Source organism: Lepus europaeus, chromosome 6, assembly GCF_033115175.1.
Source record: "Lepus europaeus isolate LE1 chromosome 6, mLepTim1.pri, whole genome shotgun sequence".
NCBI lineage: Eukaryota > Metazoa > Chordata > Mammalia > Lagomorpha > Leporidae > Lepus > Lepus europaeus.
In genome coordinates, this window is record NC_084832.1 from 118,060,329 (window position 1) to 118,078,313 (window position 17,985).

The 17,985-nt window shown below is 48.7% G+C and overlaps 1 protein-coding gene across 3 annotated transcripts in view; it reads left to right on the forward strand.

Annotated features, from left to right (window-relative positions):
• Nucleotides 1-17,985, forward strand: part of RASSF8 (Ras association domain family member 8) — a 101,019-nt gene that overhangs the window by 33,725 nt on the left and 49,309 nt on the right. Inside the window, exon 1 of one of the 3 annotated variants that reach the window (XM_062194959.1) lies at nt 16,064-16,082. The exons of the other annotated variants lie outside the window; for them this stretch is intronic. The gene's annotated coding sequence lies outside the window, so the exon portion shown is untranslated. Of the gene's footprint in view, nt 1-16,063; nt 16,083-17,985 lie in introns of those variants that run through there. 3 annotated transcript variants of the gene reach the window in all.

Consider the following 17,985-nt stretch of genomic DNA (forward strand, 5'->3'; position numbering starts at 1 on the left):
TCTCTCTCTCACTCTCACTATCACTCACACTCTCACTCTCTCATTCATACTCTCTACTCTGTCAAACAAAATTTTGAATACTAAAGAAAATATTTTTAAAATATAGTAAGAAATATACTAGAAGAGAAGGTGCTTATAATCTGGTCTTAAGGAGATAACAAAATATGCAAAAATAAAAGGGGGGTAAAGTAAGGGAATGATTCATGTAATTACATTAGCAAGAAATTAAAAAAAATTGTTTTACATATATCTAATCACAAACTGACAGTCACCCAGTTGTCTTCCTGTATTCATTCATATCTCTAGGTATTGCATTGTATATGATTGCATTATAATCTGTGTGAGTGTGACGCATAGCAGCATAATGTTTAACAAAGTTTGTTTTATTTTTTTTTTGACAGGCAGAGTGAACAGTGAGAGAGAGAGACAGAGAGAAAGGTCTTCCTTTTGCCGTTGGTTCACCTTCCAATGGCCGCCGCGGCTGGCGCACTGCGGCCGGCGCACTGCGCTGATCCGATGGCAGGAGCCAGGTGCTTTTCCTGGTCTCCCATGGGGTGCAGGGCCCAAGGACTTGGGCCATCCTCCACTGCACTCCCGGGCCACAGCAGAGAGCTGGCCTGGAAGAGGGGCAACCGGGACAGGATCGGTGCCCCGACCGGGACTAGAACCTGGTGTGCCGGCGCTGCAAAGCGGAGGATTAACCTGTTGAGCCACAGCGCCGGCCAACAAAGTTAATACATAAAGAATTCAAGTCAGTAAGAAAATATTACCTAATTAAAATATTTTTTTACTGGCTCTAAAAAGAATACAAACTGATGTAGAATGAAAAATTTGTTCAGTTTGGTTTTTTTCTTATGTTTTTTTTATTTATTTTGAAAGGCAGAGTGACAGAGAGGCAGAGAGAAAGAGAGAGAGATCCTCCATCCGCTGGTTCACTTCTCAAACGGCCACAAGCAGCCAGCAGCTTCTTCCTGATCTTATCAACTGGTACAGGGGCTCAGTCACTTGGGTCAGGTGGTGGCTTTACCTGGTACGCCAGAATGCCGGTCCCTGTCTTTTTTGTTTTTATATTTATTTATTTATTTATTTGAAAGAGTTACAGAGAGAGAGGAGAGGTAGAGAGAGAGGTCTTCCATCCGATGGTTTACTCCCCAATTGGCTACAACAGCTGGAGCTGCACCAATTTGAAGCCAGGAGCCAGGAGCTTCTTCCCGGTCTCCCACGCGGGTGCAGGGGCCCAAGGACTTGGGCCATCTTCTACTGCTTTCCCAGGCCATACCAGAGAGCTGGATTGGAAGTGGAGCAGCCGGGACTAGAACCGGCACCCATATGGGATGCCAGTGCTTTAGGCTAGGGCATTAACCCACTGGGCCACAGCGCCAGCCCCCCTTTGGTCTTAATACTGAAAGAAGTCTGTTTGGCTTGTGGTATTGTTGAAGGGTCAGACAACTACATGATTGATACATTAAAAACCTGTACATAAAGTGTGGCATTGCAGATGGATGTGATTCCTAACTGGAGGAGAGAAGACAGAACGCTCAGAGGGTGCATGGCTGGCAGCCAGTACATCTGTCTGTGGAGACGCAGCAGATAGAGGGGTTTGTTTAGCTTTCAATGGATATTTATTTTATAATTCAATAAAATGAAAAATGATAGTGATGTAAGAAGTGATAGTATTGGGATAAAGAGAGGGAAGCCTAGGAGGAAATATCCAAGTGTTAATGATGATCTCCAAGTAGTAGGACTATAGGAAAATGATGACAGTTTTTCAGTTAAAAACCTAGATTCCGTCAGTCAAGTAATAGTACATATAACATTTGTAATCAGAAACTATAAAATAAGTTCTGTTTTTAAAAATTGTGAGATTGACCAAATGTTTAAAATCTCATTTATACACCCTTTGTGAAAAATACAAATATTTACCGTCAAGCTCCGTTTGTTGAGATGAGGACCATGCACGGACTGCTTAGCAAGGGTGTGGTGAGTTTCTGGGCAGGGCTCTGGGCCTGGACGTCCCCCTGCGTGGCTCCCGTGTCCTGGAGGTCTCTGTGGACCATAAAGAGCCAGGGAGTCTCGCCGGCCCCCAGTTCTGGGGGCTGGCAGGTTCAGCATCAGTGCTGGTTTCCAGTGAGGGCCAGCTGGCTGCGTGGTCACTGGGCCCCGGGAGGGAGAGCCAGCGATGGGCTTTCGCGTGGTAGCTGACCCCCTCCCAGAACACCACCCGCCTGACCTGATCACCTTGCAAGGTGCCACCTCTTACCCCTAAATGCTATCTCTGTCTCCACAGCGGCCGCGTTGGGGCCCGAGCTTTGCAGGGCACAAAGGCTGAAACCAGAGCGGTGCCCTGAGGTTTCAGTCTCCTCCCCCGCCCCGGGCCAGTTAGTTACATCGAGTGTCCGAATACTGACGGCCATTGTGTCGGTTCAGATTCACTGCGGTGTTCATGGGGTAGATGGAAGAAGGGGGCAGATGTGCCACTCCATGACCATTTTGATGTCTTGTTTCCTCCACCTCTTCTGGACTCCCCTGTTGGGACGAGCAGTTACTGTGCCTGTAGGGCAGGAAACCCCAAGCTGGAGTGAGTCTGGGCCCTAAGTGCTCGTGTTGTTTCACTTGCGTGTGCTGTTCTTTCTGAACTTAAAAACCATGTGTATAGGTTTGTGGTTTTTTTGTTTGTTTTGTTTTTTTTTTAAGGCAGCAAGTTAGAAAGCAGGGGTAGTGGTATTTGGAGAGGGGGAGGAGTGAGGGGACAGACCAAGAAAGCGAGATCTTTGACCAGCTGGTTCACTGCCCAGGTGGCCACAATGGCGAGGGCTGGGCCAGGTCAAAGCCAGAAGGCTGGGAATCCATCTGGTTCTCCCACATGGCTGACAGGGGCCCAAGGACTTGAGCCATCTTCTGCTGCTTTTTCCAGGCTGTTAGCGGGGAGCTGGATCAGAAATGGAGCAACCGGGGGCCGGAGCTGTGGTGTAGCTGGTAAAGTCGCCACCTGCAGTGTTGGCATCTCCTATGGGCGCCGATTCGAGACCCGGCTGCTCTACTTCCAATCCAACTCTCTGCTGTGGCCTGGGAAAGCAGTAGAAGATGGCCCAAGTATTTGGGCCCCTGCACCCACGTAGGAGACGGGAAGAAGCTCCTGGCTCCTGGCTTCGGATCAGTGTAGTACCGGCCGTTGCGGCTAACTGGGAAGTGAACCAGCAGATGGAAGACCTCTTTCTCTGCCTCTCCTTCTCTCTCTATGTAACTCTAACTTTGAAATAAATGAATAAATCATTTAAAAAAAAAAAAAGGGGGGGGGGAGCAGCTGAGACTGGAAGCCTTGAACTAGCGCTCTTGGGATGCCAGCACCACAGGTGGTCAGGTGGCGAATTAACCCATGTGCCACAATGCCAGCCCCTGGTTGTTTTTTTGTTTTGTTTTGTTTTGTTTTGTTTTGTTTCTAAAAAACAGATTTGCAGGCATCCACAACCCTTTTGTGACTAGGATTAAGTTGGGTCCCCGTGGTCCATAAGAGCCTAGTCCTGACAGGCAGGAGTCGCAGGGGGAGCTCCATGCGACAGCTCGCAGTCACAAGGGCATCGTCTTTCCATTAAAGAATTGGAGTTGGTGGCACGTGAGCCACTTCCAAGGTTAAATAAAATGTGCTTTTTACATTAGTGAAACGGTTTCCAGATTTCTTTAGTTTTCTCCTGGAAGGCAAGGGTTCATTACCGCAGACAGCTGTTTTTCTGATACGACCTGTCTGATACCTTCTGTTTGCCTGAAAATCTGGAAAAGACATTTTGAGCACAAACAAAGCATTTATTATTGTGTATTTGAAACCATTACTACTTAAAAAAAAATCTGTTATTGTAGGTTTACAGAATATGGGTCAAGTGAGATGATTCCTTGCTCATCGTGTTTCCTCTACCCAGAGATAACCATTGTCAGTGGTTTCTTGGGTGTCTTTGCAGAAAAAGAAGTGTGTACGTGTGAATGTGTATGTCTGAGTGTTCCCTGGGGCAGGCTTTTGGCACGGTGATTAAGGATCCACTTGAGATGCCTGTATTAGAAGTCTCTGGATTTGAGTCCCGGCTCCACTCCCAATTCCAGCTTCCTGCTGATGAGCAGCCCGGGAAGCAGCAGGCTCCCATGCTTGGCTCCCTGCCACCCACATGGGAGACCTGGATTGAGTTCCTGGCTCCCAGCTTCAGCCTGGCCCATTTGGGGAATGAACCAGTGGTTGGAAGATCTCTTTCCATTCTTGTGCCTGACTTGTCTTACAGATGAAAGATGCAAATAAATAGCTTTTAAAGAATGTGTTTCAAATAACTGTAAAGGCAGGTGTGACTGTTTGATGGCAGGCTGAGTTGGTGAGAGTTTGGTGAACTTTTGTTGTTGGTTTGCTCACTTCCGTTGGGCTGAGTTTGTGGCCATGAGGTCAGCATGAGATTGCCCGATGGAAGGGAGACTGCTCCGGCCATGCCAGTGGCTGTCATCCTCGTCATGTCCTTGTCTGTGATCTGGCTTCCACCCCCTAGACATTGAGACGGTGCCTGTGTCTCCCCACGTGCAGCAGGGAAAGTATAAGCACAAACGGAAGACAGGGCCAAGTTCAGCTTGTTGTTGTTACTGTCCTGGGGACACACAGCAGTGTTACAAAGGTGGTGTGTGTGATCTGAAGTGGCCGCCGTGACCATCGAGCGGGACGGACTCCACGGTGCCCGACGTTGTGGAGTACACGAGCTTGGGCTGCCACATGATGCCGCGTTTCAGCAGCTCTCTCCCTCCTGCTCCTCCTCTGCCTCGCCTGTTCCAGCTTGGGATGCTGGTGCTGTAGAAAGGTCGAGAGGGAAGTTGGCTTGAACCTCCAGCTTCCACAATCCTGCCAAGTGCAGGATTCTCCAGTCTCAAGTGAGCACCCTTATCCATCTTTGACTTGCCCTCATATGTGTGGTTTTTGGTTGTTGTTTTTTTTTTTTTAAGATTTATTTATTTATTTGGAAGAGTTACACAGAGAGAGGAGAGGCAGAGACAGAGAGAGGTCTTCCATCAGCTGGTTCACTCCCCAATTGGCCACAACAGCCGGAGCTGCACTGATCCAAAGCCAGGAGCTTGTTCCGGGTCTCCCATGCAGGTGCAGGAGCCCAAAGACATGGGCCATCTTCTACTGCTTTCCCAGGCCATGGCAGAGAGCTGGATCGGAAGTGGAGCAGCCGGGTCTCAAACCGGCGCCCATATGGGATGCCGGCACCGCAGGCAGCTGCGCCGGTGCCCCGATATATGTGGTCTTTAGCTGCGCCCAGTATAAACCCCTTCTCTTCATTGCCTTTTTTAAAAAAGATTTATTTATTTGAGAAGACAGGTTAAGGTTGAGAGTTACAGAGAGGAGAGGCAAAGAGAAAGGTCTTGTATCTGCTGGGTCACTGCCTAAATGGCTGCAGCAGCCAGAGCCACGCCTATCTGAAACCAGGAGCCAGGAGGCAGCTGCAGGTCTCCCACGTGGGTGCAGGGGCCCAAGCACCTGGGCCATCTTCTACTGCTTTCCCAGGCCATGGCAGAGAGCTAGATCAGAAGAGGAGCAGCCAGGACTAGAACCAGCGCCCATGTGGGATATTGGGCGCTACAGGCAGAGGATTATCTGACTGTACCACAGCGCCGGCCCCAATTGCTTTTTATGAAGATGCACACACCCCACCTAGCAGACCAGAGTGGCTGTGTGAGGAAAGAGGCTTGTCCCGGCTCCCGCCTCCTGCCTGTCGCTCGGCTCCTTCACCCCTCTCCTCAGGTGTCCCGAGAGTTGCGCCTGCGTCCTGTGGTTGTGGCTTCCATCTCTGTCTGGATCTACGTCATCCGCTCACGTCAGTCAGTTGCACGCACTTCTGTCCTCGCTTTCTCTCAGACGCCGAGTGTTCTAGCTTGGTCAGGGGCTGTAATGTCTGCTTTGTTAATTACTTAACCTTCACTTTTCTATGTGAAGGAATTAGCACGTAAACAATCAGGACTTTCATTGAAACAGACCTCTTGTTTCCAAAGGCTTGGGTGTTGGTCCAAAGGCAGCACATTTTTTCCAGAAGTGGATTTTCAGTTTTTTTTGTACTTACCGACGCTTGTTCAAAGCAGACATTTTGGAAAGTGCAGCAGGGTGCTCTTGATAATCACACTGGGATCATGACATAGCCATCGCCCTTCCTGGAAAACCAGGAGTCATGTCAGGTAAGGGGTGCCCCGGTGTCTCACTCTCGATGGGTGTTCTAAGAGTACTTACTGGGGCTGGCGCTGTGGCGTAGTAGGCTAAACCTCGCCTGCAGTGCCAGCATTCCACGTGAGTGGCAGTTCGAGTCCTGGCTGCTCCACTTTTATGTTTTCCCCAAAAAGAAACTGTTTACTTAATGAGTACAGATTTCATAAGTACAACTTTAGGAATATATATTATACCCTCACTCCCATCCCACCTCCTCCCTCTCCCATTCTCAGTCCCATTCTCCATTAAGGAAAAAAAAAAAACAGTTTTTTGACAGTCAAGACAAGGGTTATTCAAGTCGTTGCTACTCAAAGTGTCAGTTTGACCTCTACAGGTTCCTTTTAGGCACTCTGTTAACACAGATCAGGGAGAACATAGGCTATTTGTCCCTTTGGGACTGGTTTATTTCACTGAGTATGTTGTTTTACAGATTCATCCATTTTGTTGCAAATGACCAGATTTCAATTTTTTTTTTACTGCTGTATGGTATTCTATAGAGTACATATTCCATAATTTCTTTATCCAATCTTCCCTTGATGGGCATTTAGGATGATTCCATGTCTTAGCTATTATGAATTGAGCGTCAATAAACATGGGAGTGCAAATAGCTTTTTATTTGCCATTTTAATTTCACTTGGGTAAATTCCCAGGAGTGGGATGGCTGGGTCATATGGGAAGTATATTCAGATTTCTGAGGTATCTCCAAAGTGTTTCCCATAGTGGCTTTACCAGTTTACATTCCCATCAACAGCAAGTTAGTACCTTTTTCCTCACATCCTTGCCAGCATTTTTTGTTTGTTGATTTCTTTATGAAAACCATTCTAACCGGGGTGAGGTGAAACCTCACTGTGGTTTTGATTTGCATTTCTCTGATGGCTAGTGATCCTGAGCATTTTTTCATGTGTCTGTTGGCCATTTGGATTTACTCTTTTGAAAAATGTCTGTTTAAGTCCTTGGCCCATGTTTGTCTTGTTGCAGTGGAGTTTCTTAATCTCTTTGTAGATTCTGGCTATTAATCCTTTATCAGTTGCATAATTTCCAAATAATTTCTCCCATTCTGTTGGTTGCCTCTTCACTTTCCTGTTTCTTTTGCAGTACAGAAGCTTCTCAATTTGAAGTAGTCACATTTGTTAATCTTGGCTCTGACAGCCTATGCCTCTGGGGTCATTCCCAAGAACTGTTTGCCTGTGCCAATGTCTTGCAGGGTTTCCCCAATGTTCTCTGATAATTTGATAGTACCAGGTTGTATGTTTATGTCTTTAATCCATTTGGAAGGATTTTTCTGTAAGGTGTAAGGTAGGGGTCCTGCTTCATACCTCGGCATGTGGAGATCCAGTTTTCCCAGGGATTGCTCTTAGCTCCTTGGTCAAATATAAGTTGGTTGTAGATGGTTGGATTGATTTCTGGTGTTTCTCTTCTGTTCCACTGGTCTATCCATCTGTTCGTACCAGTACATGGCTGTTTTGATTATAACTGCCTTGTAGTATGTCTTGAAATCTAGTATTGTGATGCCTCTGGCTTTGTTTTTGTTGTACAAGATTGCTTTAGCTGTTTGAGGTCTAAGGTGTTTTCATATGAATTTCAGCATTTTTTTCTAGACCTGAGAAAAATTTCTTTGATTCTTTGGTTGGTATTGCATTGAATCTGTAGATTGCTTTTGGAAAAATGGACATTTTTGTGATATTGATTCTTCCAATCCATGAACATGGAAGATTTTTCCATTTTCTTGTTTCTTCTTCTATTCTTTCTTTAATGTTTTGTAATTCTCATCGTAGAGATCTTTGACATCCTTGGTTAAATTTATTCCAAGGTATTTGATTTTCTCTTGTGGCTATTGTTAATGGGATCGATTGCAGAAGTTCTTCTAAAGCTGTGGCATTGTCTTTGTATATAAAGTCTGTTGATTTGTGCGTTGATTTTATATCCTGCTACTTTACCAAACTCTTCTATGCATTCCAATAGTCTCTTGGTTTGAAGTCTTTTGGAATCCCCTACATGTAGAATCATATATCTGTGAATAGGGATAGTTTGACTTCTCTTTCCCAATTTGAACCCCTTTGATTTATTTGTCTAGCCTAAACTTCCAGGACTATATTGAATAGCAGTGGTGAGAGTGGGCATCCTTGTCTGGTTCTGGATCTCAATGGGAATGCTCCCAACTTTTCCCCATTCACTAGGACTATGGCGGTGGGTTTGTTATAAATTGCCTTGATTGTGTTAAGGACTATTCCTTCTACACCCAGTTTTCTTAGAGTTTTCATCATGAAAGGATGCTATATTTTATCAGATGCCTTCTCTGCATCTATTCAGATAATCATACGGTTTTTGTTCAGAAGTTTTAATGTAATATATCACATTGATCGATTTGCGAACATTGAACCATCCTTCCATACCAGGGATAAATCCCACTTGGTCAGGGTGAATGATCTTCCTGATGTGTTGTTGGATGCCATTGGCCAGAATTTTGTTGAGGATTTTTGCATCTGTGTTGATCAGGGGAATTGGTCTGTAATTCTCTTTCTCTGTTATATCTTTTTCAGGTTTAGGAATTAAGGTGATGCTGGCTTCATAGAAAGAATTTTGGAGGATTCCTTCCCTTTAAGTTGTTTTGAATAACTTGAGAAGAATAGTTCTTTAAATGTCTGGTAGAATTCAGTAGTGATGGCTTCTGGTCCTGGGCTTTTCTCAGTTGGGAGGGCCTTTATTACTGATTCAGTTTCCTCCTCAGCAATGGGTCTATGTAGATTTTCTGTGTCTTCATGGCTCAATTTAGGTAGGTTTTATGTGCCTAGGAATCTATCCATTTCTTTTAGGTTTCCCAGTTTATTGGCATAAAGCTCTTTGTAGTAATTTCTAATGATTGTTTTTATTTTTGTGGTATCTATTGTTATTTTATTGATTTGGGTCTTCTCTTTTTTTGGTTAGTTGGGCCAGTGATGTATCAGTTTTGTTTATTTTTTCAAACTGCTCCACTTCTGATCCAGCTCCCTGTTAATGCACCTGAGGAGGCAGCGAAGATGGCCCCCGTTCTTTGGGCCCCTGCCATCCTGGCTCCTGGCTTTGGCCTGGCCCAGCTGTAGCCATTTGGGGGAGGTCTCTGTCTCCCTCTCCTTCTCTCCCTTCTCTTCTCTCAGCTCTCCCTTCTCCCCTCTTCCCTCTCCCTCTCGAGAGATACTTACTTTTACTTTATTAGAAATGCAGAGACAGAGACTGAGAGGTCTTCCATCTGCTGGTTCATTCTCAAATGGCTGCAATGGCCAGAGCTGGGGCTATCCAAAGCCAGGAGCCAGGAGCTTCATCCAGGTCTCCCACGAGGGTGCAGAGGTCCAAGTATTTATGCTATCATCCTCTGCTTTCCCCGGCACGATTAGCAGGGAGCTGGATCAGAAGTGGAGCAGATAGAACTGGAACCGGCACCTACATGGGATGCCAACGCTGCAGGAGGAGGCTTAACCTTCTGTGCCAGACACAGCACTGGTCCCAGTAAATAAATTCCTTAGAAAAACAAAATACCTGTCTCCGATGAATTTGTCTGTACACTTGTTAATTTCCTCTCTGCCCTGTGGATTCCCTGTGCTGATAGCTAAGTCTGGAGCACACACATCTCCGCCACATGTCTTTACCATGGTCTGTGGTGTTCCTCCGTGGTCCGCTTTCCTGGGCGCCGTCGATGATAGAGTGAGCTGCACACGCGGCTCCTCCGTTCGCAGCCTCGGCTTGGGCTGCACTGTCCGCAGTAGCACTTTCTGACACTGAGAAGTGTGGGTTGTACTGTTCAGTACTACACCTCCCCGCCCCATAAAATCTCCTTTTGTGGCACGCTTTGTTTCCTGGTACAATATTGCAATATGGATTTTAATATGCATTCAGTCAAAAGAGTGTGTGTGAATCAGAGGCGCCTGTTTCGTGCATCGGCTGCAGAGATGTGTTCCTCGGGGAGAACATCTCCCTGCACCTTGAAGTTGCTAGGCTGGTCGGTCACACACACGCAGTAATACTTTCCTTGTTATATGTAACACGGATACTGCTGTGGTGCGTATAGACACGCGTTCCACACACGTGTTCCTTATTATATGTAAATGACGTCTGATAGCCTCAAAGTGGAGGGAGCTGCACACCTCAAGATCTGTATCTTCTGTAAAAGGAACGAAGCCTTTTCTGCCATCGCATGCCCTCGTTGTTCCATATTCAGACCTGGCGTGACCTCACCTTTGGGCTTTCGGGGAGGAGCGAGTGAGTGGTTACAATCCTGTCGTGACCTCAGGAGCAGCAGGAGGAAGGCAGCGCTGCTGTGGGCGCCCCTGGGGGACTGCAGAGGCCGCGGAAGGCATCTGTGGGTGTCCCTGGATACAGGGATCGAAAGGGGAGTCGCAGGTGTCTGAGGAGTTGTGAGACCTCTGAGAGACAGGAAGGAGCAGGTGCACAGCCCGGGCAGCCCCAGGAGCGTGGGTGTTGGGGGCGAGCCGAGTACAGCGGGGGTGGATGTGAGTATGGACAGGCGGGAGGCGGCTGATGTGAAAGAATCCTCTGCCTCTAGTTTGCTGAAGCAGCCTTTCGCTTTAGGGCCACTGGATCTCACAGTTCATCATAGGGATCAGAAGCATACAAGTGAGCCAAGCTCTGGCTGGAGGAGAAGTAGAAGTGTTGGCGATTTGCAGTAAACTAAGGAGGGAAGTTACGGCTCCTGTCCTCGGTAGTTCCTTTGTGATGTCAAGAAGTTACATGTTGGACATAGCCTTGTTCTTCAGCAGGATACTGCTGCTTTGTACTGTTCTCGCTTTAAGAACCGGCTGTGGGGGGAGAGTACCCGGAGCCATTGGTGGTGGGTTCCGTCACGTGAGTGCAGCTCTCCTGTGCACTGCCCCAGCCACTGTGTGATTTCACCACGTGACTTCTTTGCACGTGCTGCGGTGCCAGGACAGGAATTACGTAAGGAATAAACTGATTACAGATCCCGGCTTTTCTGGTACAACAAATAACGCGGTCAGAAAAATCAGGGTTGGTATTAACGACCACTTCTGTTCCATCCTGCGCCAGGGTCGTTTGGCTGTATGCCCGTTTTTATTACATCAGGAAGCCGAAGAGGTGATTTTGCTGTTAATAAAATAGTAATTTCCTACAGTTACATTTACATTCTTATGTGGAAAATGAAATAGAGCTCCAGGGGCAGGTTGGCCTTGCTTCTCTACCACCGGGACGTCTGCTTCTGTTCGCATCTTCCCCGTGCTGCCCCTCGGCACGTTGCGAGCAGACACACGGACACTTCGCTTCCTGTTGTACGTGGAAGGTGCTTTGGACATCAGACTTGAGATACTCTAAGTCTTCCAAGGCATAGCCGGAGACTGATTTACTCCCTGTGGACTTCTCTCCTGGGTCGGAAAAATTCTGCCATTCATCCTGGGGGTCCCAGTGCATGGCCAGTAAATAAAGCCTGTGGAGTGGATGAAAATGTCCTTACTCGCAGAGCCTCAGGGAGAAGCCGCATCTTTGCATCTTTTTTTTTGGAAAGATTTTATTTATTTATTTGCATAGTGGAGTTGGAGGGAGGGTAGGGGAAAGAGAGAGAAGGGCAGGGGAGGCAGATCTCCCATCTGCTGGTATACTACATAGGTGGCTTCAACTGCCAGGGCAGGCCCAGGCCAAAACCAGGTGCTTCTTCCAGGTCTACCATGTGGGTGGCAGGGGCCAAGGACTTGAGCGATCTTCTGCTGTTTTTTTTTTTAATTTTATTTTATTTATTTATTTATTTTTTGACAGGCAGAGTGGACAGTAGAGGGAGACAGAGAGAAAGGTCTTCCTTTTTGCCGTTGGTTCACCCTCCAATGGCCGCCGTGGTAGGTGCACTGCAGCCGGCGCACCGTGCTGTTCCGATGGCAGGAGCCAGGTGCTTATCCTGGTCTCCCATGGGGTACAGGGCCCAAGCACTTGGGCCATCCTCCACTGCACTCCCTGGCCACAGCAGAGAGCTGGCCTGGAAGAGGGGCAACCGGGACAGGATCGGTGCCCCGACCGGGACTAGAACCCGGTGTGCTAGCGCCGCAAGGCGGAGGATTAGCCTGTTAAGCCACGGCGCCGGCTACTGTTTTTTCAGGCGCATTAGCAGGGAGCAGCCAGGACTCGAACCGGTTTCCATATGAGATGCTGGCATCACAGGTGGCGGCTTAGCCTGCTGTGCTACAACGCCAGGCCCAGATCTTTTGATTTTCAACCATGCCACACTCTTTCCTACGTACTGATTGTTCCCCATGTGTGTCCTGCTGCAATGTCCCCAAGGCATGGCGTTACCTGGGATGCTTAGCTGCCTGCTCTCATCTCCCCGGCCTTTCCACAGGAAATCCCAGCTCCCCAGCAGGTCAGGAGAAGGGGCTTCTGGGGCTTCTAGGGAACAAACTGTATTCCCGCACTCAGGACGGGTCTACGTGCTTTTCAACATGTCACTCTTACCTTTGTGCATCCAACTGCAGAGTCAAGAAATGTCCGTAGGATCGCTGGCGGTATCTCTAGAAGAGTGTTTCTAAGCAGGGGTGATCGCACCATCAGGCACGTTTGGGAGATTGGTGAGGGCCGTTGGGGCTGTCACAGGGAGTGAACGGTCGCTCCTGGCGTTGACTGGATGGTGGCAGACGCCACGCGTCCTGTAGTGCTCAGAGCAGTTCTACACAGTGACTTCTCAGTGCCCCACCCTGCTCCTAGTGAGAAGCCCGAAGTTGCATGTGGCTTTTTACATGTATCTACAAAGCACTTTCACATGGTTGTCATATGAGCGTGGTAGGATTACAGCTGTGACCTGAAGGGGTAAAGTGTCTTTGGTTCTGAACTTGAACAAGAATTGTCCCCCACCTTGGAAAACCATCACAGGCAGCAGTGCCCTGTGTTGTTGTATTTGAGCTGCCTGTCCACACACCTGTTAGCAATCTGCACTTAGAACTGACGCCCTGGGACCCATGGTGTGGCTGGTAAAGCTGCCGCCTGCAACGCTGGCTTCCCATGTGTGCTGTGGTTGGAATCCCGGCTGCTCCACGTCTCATCCAGTTCCTTGCTGGTGAAGGTGCCTTGTGATCAAGAGGAGGAGGCCAGAGAGAGCCGTTGAGGGAGTTCATTTGTCATTTTTGGGTGTGTAAGGGCCCTGCTACCACTCACTCTGGGATCCTGGGGCTCTGCCCATTGCAGAGCTAAGAAGACCCTCAGACCCCCTGCAGAGCGCAGGGAAGGACTCCCAGGGCAGACCCAGCTTTTGCTGCAGTTTCTTTGGGGTGAGCCCTGATGCTGTTTGGGTTTTCCTTGGCCCCGGTGACATCCGAGACCTGGCTCAGCCATGTGCCCGTGGAATGGAATCCTTGCTGAAACAGCACATAGCAGGCGGTGACCGTCATTTGGCGCGTGCTGACAGCAGCTGGGAGCGCACGATCCGGCTCCTTGGAGCATTTGCCCCCTGCCACCCGAGGGCACTGAGCCACGCGGGATGGTGGGGGGCAGACGTGGGGCCTCGAAGGGGTCGTCACATCCTGGTGCGGAGTCATGAAGATGGAGCCCGCATGAGGGGGGTTGGTGCCTCACATAGAGAGACCTCCACCACGTGAGCACCGGGCCACAAGGTGCCATCCCTGCACCACACCCCACGTCCCATGCCCTGGGACCTGTGAGAAGGGAGTGACAGTGGTGGGTAAAGGCGAAGACCCGGAGTCAGGAGCTCCCGTTCCAGCGCGGTGTCTGCACAGCTCTTGTCGTTGTGGGCACTGCACGTGGGTTTTGAAACACGCAGGTGCCATACGCCCTCTGCCCGCCGTTCTGTTTGCTTGGATGGCGAGCCTGTGACTGCTGAAACCCAGCTTCCAGAGTTGCCTGTCGGGAGGGCTTGGCATTGGCTCCACCCAGCTGTGGGATCTGGGGCAAGCTTTTGCAGCTGCCCTGCGCTGTGACTTCCTCTTGGGAAAATGCAGTACGCTGGTCCCTCTGGAGACTTGGACCGGTGCCCGGCACAGGGTGTGAACACTCACCGCCTGCCTGCCACGAGCTGCCAGGCCTTCAGGTGGTGGGAAGTGGGAAAACCAAGTCCCCATGCCGCCCGCAGGTAACACTGCAGCTGCAGAGGGCCGCGTGGGTGTGGGCTGCGTGGACTGCGGTTGTGTGGCCTGGAAAACACATCACATCCCCAACGTCTCATGGCATTTAAGCGTAGCTGTGCTAACATGAATAGGTTATTGTGCATCGTGGGCGTGGAATTCCTAGTTCCATGTAGGGGCTCCGACTGGCACGGAGATCAGTGCTGTCCAGGAGTTGTGTCAGAGTGATGTCTCTTTCCTTGGGACTCAGGGGCTGTGTGCTGTGTCCCATGTTTTGGTTCCGTTCCTACCCCCAAACGTGTAGAATCAAAACAAAGAAGAGTGCGTCTTTGAGAATCCAAAAGCAACTACGTTGAAAGGCAGAGTTGCACAGAGAGAGAGGGAAACGTCTTCCATCCACTGGTTCACTCCCTAAATGGCTGCAATGGCCAGAGCTGGGCTGATCCAAATCCAGGAGCAAAGAAATTATTCCTACTCTCATAGATGCCAGGGACCCAAGCACTTGGGCCATCTTCTGCTGCTTTCCCAGGTGCATTAGCAGGGAGGTAGATTTGAAGTGGAGCAGCCGGGATGCAAACTGGCACCCATATGGGATGCCAGCACTGGGGCGGCGGCTTTACCTGCTATGCCACAGCACCGGCCCCAAGACCCTTTTTTGACTCTTTGTGTTCACTGTTCCTTAGCCCTAACAAATTTAAGAATCATTATTCACGTTTTAGAGCCAAGGAAACGAGTAACTTGTTTATAGTCATACATCCACAGAGTGGTATTGGCAGGACTTGAACTGACCACTGCATTGCGTTCTTAACCAACATCTTCTGTACTAGGGATGGTAAAAGTGAGTCATGTGTTTGCTGTTTGCCTGTGCCGTGGCAGACATGACCAATTGATCGTGGTGCTTGTCCTTACTAAGCCTGATAATCCTTTTCAGTATCTTGTTGTCCGTGGTCAAAACAGCCAGAGTTGCTAGGCAAGAGTCAAAACATAGGCACCATCCTTGGCTGGCTGTCTCATGATGAACTTTCTCCTAAATTTCATTGGGAAAACAATAAAAAAGATTAATTAGTGCTTTGTTTTATAGGAGGAACAAACACGAGTGTGTGACAGCTGAGTTTAACACAGGCTCCTCCGAGTTTGGTAACATTGTAGAAGTCCCGGGCATGTAGAATTTTTCAGGGCAAGCCTGAAAAATTACTGAGTCATCACGTTTGTTAAGCTGAAGATGGTTTCTCATCTGCATATTTGAAATAAACAAATTTTGGCCGTGCTCAGAGGGTTGTTACAAGGAGAATTAGGTCTTTTTTTCTGTAGCCAGCAGGAACTGGCTGTGAAGTTGGGGCATTCTAGGGATAGACTGAGATAGTAATCCTTATTTAAGACTTGACTGAAAACCCCATGTTATGGCATTCATTGTGGAAATACAAACTCATTGGAATTGGGAGTACCCTCTCTCTGCCTCCTTCCTCTCTTGATTCTATTTCTTTTGAAATGTGCTGGCGTGGATATTGTTTGAAGACGGCATTTTTTAAAAATCCCATACATGGCCAACGCGATGTCCCGGTCTCTCTGCAGATCCCTTGCTGCGAGGGCTACGCTTGGCACAGGGATCGGGTGAAGGGATCGAGGCAGTGCCAGCCGTACCCACGCTCGTAAATCCTGGTCCCTGTCTGCTGCCTGGTGTGTGGATTTCTTACAGTACTCTCTCCACGTCTGTCCCCTGAAATCAGACACAACACGGAGAAGCAGCAGATGATACACTCTCGTGGACAGGCCAGCTGGCCAGCAGAGAGCCCTAGGTGAGCTTTAGTCCGGGCTCTTGTGCGAGGCCCCGGAAAACTGCTTTTATCTTCCGTGTGTTCTCTCTAAGGCCTGTAACCTTCTGCATTAAGTTACACACTGCAGCTTGCAAAGAAATGGAGATTTTTTCCCCCCAGCTTATTTTTTATAGTGATGTTGTTGAGTTAGGAACATAGAGCTTTGCTTTGGAAGAAATGCCGATTTAAGTGTGTTTTGGAAAAAATAAGTGAAATTAAGGGGGAGGGTGCGTGAGCCGTCCCTAGCTGCACTGCGCCTGTCCTCGCGGAGGCCAGCTCGCTCACTCCCTGATGATGGCGGGCCTGGCTCCGCACGCTTGAAATCAGGAGGCACTGCTTCCCTGCCCCCGCCACAGACCCCGTGGCTCTGACTAATGACGACTTCCAAGTGCCCGTGGCCGGCCAGGGCTTATAATTTGTTCCCAGATGGCTGATTATCTTTATTTCCATCCTGTATTTCATCTGTCTAGCAGTCATATTCCCCCGGATGGGGAGGTCAGGACCTCAGCAAGAGAGTTTGCTTAACTAGCGGCAGGCAGAGCCTCTGCTGGGGAGCATGGGAAATGCATTCATTTTGCGTTTGGTTTGCACTTTGAAAACCCTGGGGGTTGAGGGCTGCTTGCTCTCTGTTTTCTGTTTGTCTCATTTGGTTTGGGTTGGGTTATCGGCCGGGTCTCCCTGGCCTGGAGCTCTTACCAGAGCTTGCTTGGCGTTTTCACCAGACAGTAGGTCCTTCAGCTTCTCCCTGGCCTCAGGTTTTAAAGAGTTCACTCCAGTAACCTTGGAGTGTCCCGTCCCATCCGGGTCTTTCCTGGCAGTTGACTGATCTCATGTTCCATTGCTGAAAGTCGCAGTCTGGAGCCCTGGTCGGACAGGGCTCCTTGCTGATGGGCGGCCCTGTCAGGTCTGCGAGAAAGAGCGTTACCAGCTGCCAGGCGCTGCACGGGCTTTACACTGAGTGGGCAACCGTGCTAGGTCCTTACTGAGATAAAATACAGAAATGGGGGGAAAACCACCCAAGACCTCTGTCTGAGCGTTCAGCCGCTGGGCAGGTGGTTTGCTGGCCGTTGTCCGTGCCAGTCCAGATGACGTGTGGAGATGGCTTCTGCTGCTTTACGTTGCGTGATGCTACGTGATCTGTGTCCGTGCTGTGGCATGGAAGTTCATGTACAGGACATCGTTTTCTGGACTTACGTTAACAAGACTGCATAGATAACGAAAATGCTATCTGCAACTCAATGGTTGAGAACTACCCTTTATTTTTTGGTTTCTAGCAGTTGGTAAAGGGACACAACCCTTTTCTTCCTCTGCTGTGTCCATTCTATGTAGGTTTTTCTTTTTTCTTGAAAGTACACATTCTTGCTTCGTACTTTTAGATTTAGTATTTTCAACTGGAATTTTTTTCTCTTTTTTTCTTTTTAACTCTAGAAACTTATGGTTTTTGATATTTTGGCTTTTCCTGTGGGAATGAAAATCTATACAGCTATAAGTAAATATCGTTAACCACAGAGATTTTTCGGGTTCTTTCTGTCTTTTTATTACATCAGTCCTGTTGTTGCTGGTAGGGATATTTATCGTAAGGTACACAAAGAACAGTTTGAAGACAGATTTCCACCCACATCCATTGCATATACCTGTGCATCAGATTAGGGCCTGTCCAGGGGAGAAACCACATGGTAATTGGGACAGGGAGTATTTAATATAAGAGTCTGTACCTGTGACAGGCGATGGGGAGTTAGAGATTGGTGGGTAAGAGAAGAGCGCTCTAGCGAGAGAAGCACCGTCAGGTGCAGTGCTGTAGGCTGGGGTCTCAGCAGCCACCATCCCCGGGCTGGGAGCGAACGCTCGGCAGACGAGACCCGGTGTCTGGGGAGAGGGCCCGGCT